We start from the raw sequence: 7,133 nt of genomic DNA, 5'->3' as shown, positions 1-7,133 counted from the left end.
CCGATGTTTCTAGTCCAGCTGAGGGCAGCAAGGAGACAGTCCTTATTTTTAAAAATTCCAGTTAGGGCTTGAGTGAAAAAGAAATAACAGAGCCCCTTGCTTGTCATTCTGCTAAGCACAAGTTTTCTTCAATCAAGTGAGGCTGTGTTTGTCTTTTTCTCTGTAAGGACACCAAATTTAAGTTTAGTTCCAGATGGAAACTGGAGAAGGCAAGAGAATCACTGACAGGGTCTAAGGAAATAGGATTTTGGAGTGATTGTAAATAAAATATAAATAAGGAATACCCGTGAACGGCATGTAGGGAGCAGTGTTCTGTTCTCAAATAAACTCTTCAAACTATTTTGAAACTTAAAATAAATTGGAAAAACTAAACTAAAGTATGAAAAGATAGCAGAACTTGTTATTTCTTACGTACTTTTTTTTTTTTTTTTTTTTGGTGGCTGGCCAGTACAGAGGTCCAAACCCTTGACCTTGGTGCTGTAGCATCCTGCCTTAACCAACTGAGCTAACCAGCCAGCCTGTGTGCATTTGTGAGTGAAAGGCAACTAGTCAATCAGGCAGTATTCATTTCCCATCTTATCTGTGTCCCTTTTGTCCATTAATTAATTCCTGTAACAAATATCCAAGCACCCGTCCTGTGTAAATGGGACTAGACGCGGCAGGAAAACGATACCAGCATGAGCTAGGACTGGTCAAGTTGTCTATGTGGACCTGCCCTGTGAAAGGCCGGAGCCAGCATCAGATGGAAAAAGAAGAGCTGGGATGAGACTATCACTGGATCCAGGCAGAATGAGGAGAAGCCCAGCTTCTTAGTGGGTACAGGGGGTTTTATCTCGGGCTTATGTTCATTTCACCAGAGACTAACCTAAAAGGAGTTTCTGAGGTGCTCACACAAAGCACAAAACCAAACAAATAGAAAGGATCCCCCTCTGTGAATTTTGGGACTAACAGCTTAAGAAAACCAGAGGGCTTTGCTCCCTCTAAGTGTTTGGAGCTATCCCCCACCACCCCCCAGCCCTTTTCTTTGTTCTTTAAAAAAAAATAATGGCAAAATACATATAACATGAAATTTACTGGCATAATCATTTTTAAGCGTGCTGTTCTGTGGCATTAAGCACATTCACACTGTTGTGCAACCAGCACCACCATCCATCCACAGATCTCTTTGCATCTTGCAAAACTGAAACTCTGTCTCCATGACACAACAGCTCCCCACTCCCCCTGTCTCCAGCCCCTGGCCACCACCATTCTACTTTCTGCTTTCATGAATCTACTCTAGGGACCTCATGTAATTGAAATCATACAGTATTTGTCCTTTTGAGTCTGGCTTATTTCACTTAGCACAATGTCCCCAAGGTTCATCCATGTTGTAACATGTGTCAGGATTTCCTTCCTTTCTAAGGCTGAGTAATATCTCCTGGTATTTATGGACCACATGGTGCTTATCCATTCATCCATTGTGGGTGGCTTCCATCTTGTAGCTGTTGTAAACAATGCTGCTACGAACACGGCTGTACAAATATCTCTTGCAGACCCTGCTTGCAATTGTTCTGGCTATATACCCAGAAGTGCAATTGCTGGATCATATGGTAGTTCTAGTTTTAATTTTTTGAGAAACCTTCATACCGCTTCCTATGACAGCTGCTGCACATTTTACTTTCTCACCAACAGTGCACAAGGGTTTCCATTTCTTTATGTCCCTGTCAACACTTGTTATTTTCTGTTATTTTTAAGGGTAGTCATCCTAAAGAGTGTGAGGTGAGGTTGAGTTTGATATTTTTGACTAAAGTAAACTTCTTAACTCAGACTTCTAAGGACAATTGAGAGTTGATTGTGACTTCACAATGACTTGGTGAGCTAACCTGTTTGGGGGGAATTTAGATTTAAGCCTAGAGGGTTAGACAAGCCTGAAAAATGACTTGGTTTTATGAAGGTGGAGACAATACATTCAAAAGCTGTTTTCCGTGTTTATGGGGGCCACGCTAACAAAGCAGAGGAATTTTTGGTTGAGTCTGAGGAATGCCTTGTAAATGAAACACTGAGACAGTGAGCCTACAGAGCCTCCCTTCCCAAAGGGCAGATGACCCCCCTGTGGGATGCTTTGGAAGAGAGGCAATTTCATGGGAAGCGGGGGCTGTGGAATTCTGGCTCCACAACTTCCCAGCAAGTTGACCTCTCTGAGCCTGTGTCTTCATCTGTAAAATAGTAACATTAGGATTACCTTCTGGGGTGATTGTAGGGAATTAACAGGACGATATGCTGTGGTGGACACCACTGCACTGCCCGATTCCTTTCAGGAATAAGGAACATACAGCCAGCTGCTGGAAATGCTGTTGGCCAACATCCTTCTGCTGTCAGCCCTGCAGGGGTAGCCTCTGCTGCTTGGCCAAGGTCACACCCCTTCCCCTGTGGTCCACATCCAGTCACTTCGCCAACATTAGATGGTCTAAATCTTTTTAATTTTTGACTATCTAATAGATAAGCACTATATGTGATTATTATCATTTGCATTTATTTGATAGTAATGAGACCGAGGGTTTTTCTTATCTTTATAGGCGTTCTGTGACTGATATGCTGAATGCTGGGTCTCTTCTTAGGCCCAAGCAATGTCAAAGAAAAGATTGCAAACAGCCAAATATGGCTGGAATGTCTTGAGATAGTAGGCTTACTTTTCCCTCTCATTCATGTCAAGTCTGACTGAGGTGTTGTCATTCCCTGACTTGGGGTTTGTAACAAAAAACAAGGAACCTGATGTCATGTCTGAAGTTATGTGTCCTGGAGGGAAGAAGAGAAAGGACAAGGGTTTGTGCTGGAGGGATGTTTAAAATATGGAGCAGGAGCACCATCAATCAGAGACCATGTATACAGGAATTTGGCACCTCCTGAAAGTTTTTCAATTCCCTGGGCAGTTAGTGCCTCATCTGGCTGCCTGGAAGCACCCCAAGAGAGTAGCCATATCCCAGATAGGTATCGAGGAAGGCTGGGTTCTTGCCTCAACCACAAGGCCAGTTCTCCATGCATGGCAGGTCTGAGCCTGGTTCTGCAGCTGGCTCAGACCGTGTCTGCTGTTTCTGGAGCAGCCGACCCCACCTGCTCTTCCTGACCAGCACCTTGACTCTGGGTACCACCCAGGCACCTTGACACAAGTTAGGTGGGTACCAGAGCCTCAGCAAAGATACAGGTTGAATTTTCCATCATCAGAAGAAATGAAGTCTTGGAATCGAAAATAAGTTGCTTTAAGGAAAATAAAGAACTGCTGTATTTCTTGTATACCTGAATGTGTGGGCTGAGATCTATGCAGCTCTATACAGAAGGGACTCTAGAAAGTCAATAGTAAGATACTGAGAATATGATTGATGAGCTAACAGACAAAACACTCTACTAGCTTTACTATAAGGATCACAGCATTGAACTTCCAGCAGCAGTGACAGCAGGGCTATCCTGAGCCAGCACAGATGGGATGGGATGGATCACCCAAGTGACAGATCTTTTCTCTCTTCCTGCTTCATTTTTCCTTATGGAAAAAGAGTAGCCGGAAGCCCTGTACATTGTCGTCATTAAGTAAAGCCCCTCCCTGTTCCAAACTGGAAGCTTCTTCATCTCACAATACTGTGGTCTTCGGCTAGGACATTGCTCTTGAACTATCGAGCCTATCCTCTTTAGAAGCATGAGGTTGGTTCTGAGAGGTCTTAGGACAAATGTACTCCAAATTAACACATCACTCTTAGGTTTTAATTGGTAACACCATTATTCTGAACTAGGCAGGTTGCACATAAAGGCTGACTTCCTCGTCAGTCTTTGGAAGAAGGTTGAGAAGGTTCCCACCCCGAATCATCTCTCACCCATGTCTGGAATTCCACCACTAGCCATGAGTTTGAGGAGCAAGACTCTTTCTAGACATTCACTTTTAAAATGCAAGTCCTCCTGGAAGGACAGCACTAAATCCTCATGTCTTAGTGAAGACATTTCTTCTTTACCGGTAGAAGAAATGGAGCAGCATTTGGGAGCAAAGGAAAGATGAAAAATGGGAACAGAAAAGCAAAAGGGACAGGGGTCATAGGAGGTGTAGAACAGGTAGCAAAGTGTCACCAGGCACAAGTAGCCTTTCACCAGAACGGACACTGAGACTCCACACCAGCGCTGCTGTATCTGCTGTTAAAACATCAAAATACTCTCATGACTTGGTAAATTGTCCCGAGCCTCTCTACCCCACCACGTACCACCTCTTCATCCCAGCTGCTCCAATCTCTCTTCTGAGACACCTCCCCAGCCCTCCCCAATCCAGCAACCAGAGGGATTCAGAGCCTCCAGGGCCTGCACCAGTACTGTGTACACTTGCTCCAACCCTTGCTGGCTACTCAACTGTGTACACCTGCTTGCAACAGTCGTCTCATTGACAATAACAGCAAATCTCAGACGAAACGCTGATGCATGTTCAAATGGTTGTTGGCAAATGGATAACTGAGTCAGCCATCCAACCCGGTTTTTTAATCTCAGAGAATTTCCCCTTCCCGTCCCTGCCACTCTGGGACAGGAAATGACGATCTGATGGCAGGTCAGTCGATCTTCTCACTTGATCCTCAACAGGGTCCTCACTGAATGAGGGGACTCAGACCTAAAATGCCATGCCACAGCTTCAGTGGCTGTGTTTGCTTCTGCGTTTACATGCAAGGAGAGTTGGGCTCATACACTGTTTCCAGCCAACCACATTTCTTACACACCATTCATATTACAAATGAAAAATATGTGTATCGTCCCTTATGGTAACTACAGTGCTATAGTGCAGATTTAGATAATGATATTTAAAGCACTTGAATGAGTGTTCCTGACGGAGATGTTTCAAATACTGACTGATCACTACTAGGGTGCAGATTAAACTTAGTTGACACACCTATTCTGCACTGTGTTGTTTTTGCTTTTTTAAATAACAGCTTTATCGAAATATAATTCACATACCGTACAATTCACCCAGGTAAAGTGTACAATTCAGTGGTTTTTAGTAGATTCACAGATATGTACAGCCATCATCATGGTCAATTTTAGAACCTTTCCATCACCTCAAAAAGAAATCCCGTATACATTCAATGGAATATTATTCAGTCTTGAAAAGGAAGGGAATTCTGACATGCACTACAACATGGATGAACCTTGAGGACATATGCCAAGTGAGATCAGCCAGTCACAAAAAGACACATACTGCATGATTTCACTCACATGAGGTACCTAGAGTAGTCAGGTTCATAGAGGCAGAAAGCAGAACGGTGGTTCCTGAGGGGGCAGAAGGGAGTGGGGCATTATTGGTTAATAGGTATATCGTGTCAGTTTTGCAATATGAAAAGAATTCTCTGGGTAAATGGTGGTGATGGTCGTACAACAATGTGAATGTACCTAATGCTGCTGAAAATGGTTAAGATGGTAAATTGTACATAATGTGTATTTTACTACAATTTTTTTTAAAAGGCTATGCCGTTTGGCTATCACTTCCCTTCCCCACTCTTGCCTCCTCTCCATCCCTAAGCAACCACTAATCTATATTCTGTCTCTAGAGATTTACCTATTCTGCACATTCCATATAAATGGAATCACATAATATGTGTCCATTTTAACTGGCTTCTTTCACTCAGCATAATGTTTTTAGGGTTTGTATTTACCTGTGAAAAAGATGTGTACTTTGGGCACTGCGGTGGAATATGATAGGTTAAATGTGTCCCCCAAAAGTTCAAGTACTGGAAACTTGACCCCTGTTGTAACAGTGCTAAGAAGGCGGGAAATCTGACAATGGTATTTGAAAGGTGGGGCCTTTAAGAGGTGATGAGATTGTGAGGACTGTGCCTTTATGAATGGATTGATCCATTCATGGAGTAGTGAGCATGGTTCTGATGGCTTTATGAGGAGAGCAAGGGAGCAGGTTAGTTCACTCTTGCTCAGCCCGTTCTCTCCATGTGACACCTTGAGTCGCTGTAGAGAGTCACCCCATTGGGAAGAAGGCCCTCACCAGATGTGTTCCCTAGACCTTGGACTTCCTGGCCTCCAAAACTGTAAGAAATAAATTTAATTTCCTTATAAATTATCCAGTTTCAGGTATTCTGTTTAAGCAACACAGACTAATGTAGAGTTCATTCATGCTGCAGCATGAATCAGTACTTCATTCCTTTTTATTGCTGAATAAAATTCCAGTGTACGGTTATCCCACATTTTGTTTATCCATTCATTCATCAGTTGGTGACACTTGGATTGTTTCCATCTTTGGGCTACTATGAATAATGGTATTATGGACACTCATGTGCAAGTTTTTGTGTGGACATATATTTTTAATTCTTTTGGGTATACACCTAGGAGTGGAATTGCTGGGTCATATGGTGACTCTATGTTTAACCATTTGAGGAACTGCCTTACTGTTTCCAAAGTGGCTGCACCAATTTACATTCCCATCAGCAATGTATGAAGATTCCAATTTCTCCACATCCTTGTCAACACTTGTTACTATCTAATTTTGTAACTCTAGCCATCCTAGTGGGCATGGTATCTCATGTTGAGTATTCTTTTCATGTGTTTATTGGCCATTTGTTTATCTTTGTTGGAGAAATGTCTATGCAGATCCTTTGCCTATTTTTAATTGTGTTATTTATATTCTTACTGAGTTGTAAGAGTTTTTTTGTTTGTTTTTTTTGTGTGACCGGTAAGGGGATCGTAACCCTTGGCTTGGTGTCGTCTGCACCGCACTCAGCCAGTGAGCACACTGGCCATCCCTATATAGGATCCAAACCCGTGGCCTCGTTGCTACCAGCACTGCTACGCTCCCAGCACCACACTCTCCCGAGTGAGCCATGGGGTCAGCCCGAGTTGTAAGAGTTTTTAAAAATATATTATAGATACCAATTCTTCACAAATACATGATTTACAAACATTTTGTCCCATTTTGTGAGTTGTCTTTTCACTTTCTTGATATTGTCCTTTGAGGCACAAAAGTTTTTAATTTTGATGAAATCCAATTTATCTATTCTTTCTTTTGTGGCTAGCTCTTTTGGTGCCATATCTATGAATTTACTGCCAAATTCAAGGTCATAAAAATTTAGTCCTGTTCTCTTTTAGGAGATTTATAGTTTTAACTCATGCTGAAGTGAGGTAAAGTT

Source organism: Cynocephalus volans, chromosome 6, assembly GCF_027409185.1.
Source record: "Cynocephalus volans isolate mCynVol1 chromosome 6, mCynVol1.pri, whole genome shotgun sequence".
Taxonomy (NCBI): domain Eukaryota; kingdom Metazoa; phylum Chordata; class Mammalia; order Dermoptera; family Cynocephalidae; genus Cynocephalus; species Cynocephalus volans.
Note: the sequence above shows the minus strand (reverse complement) of the source record.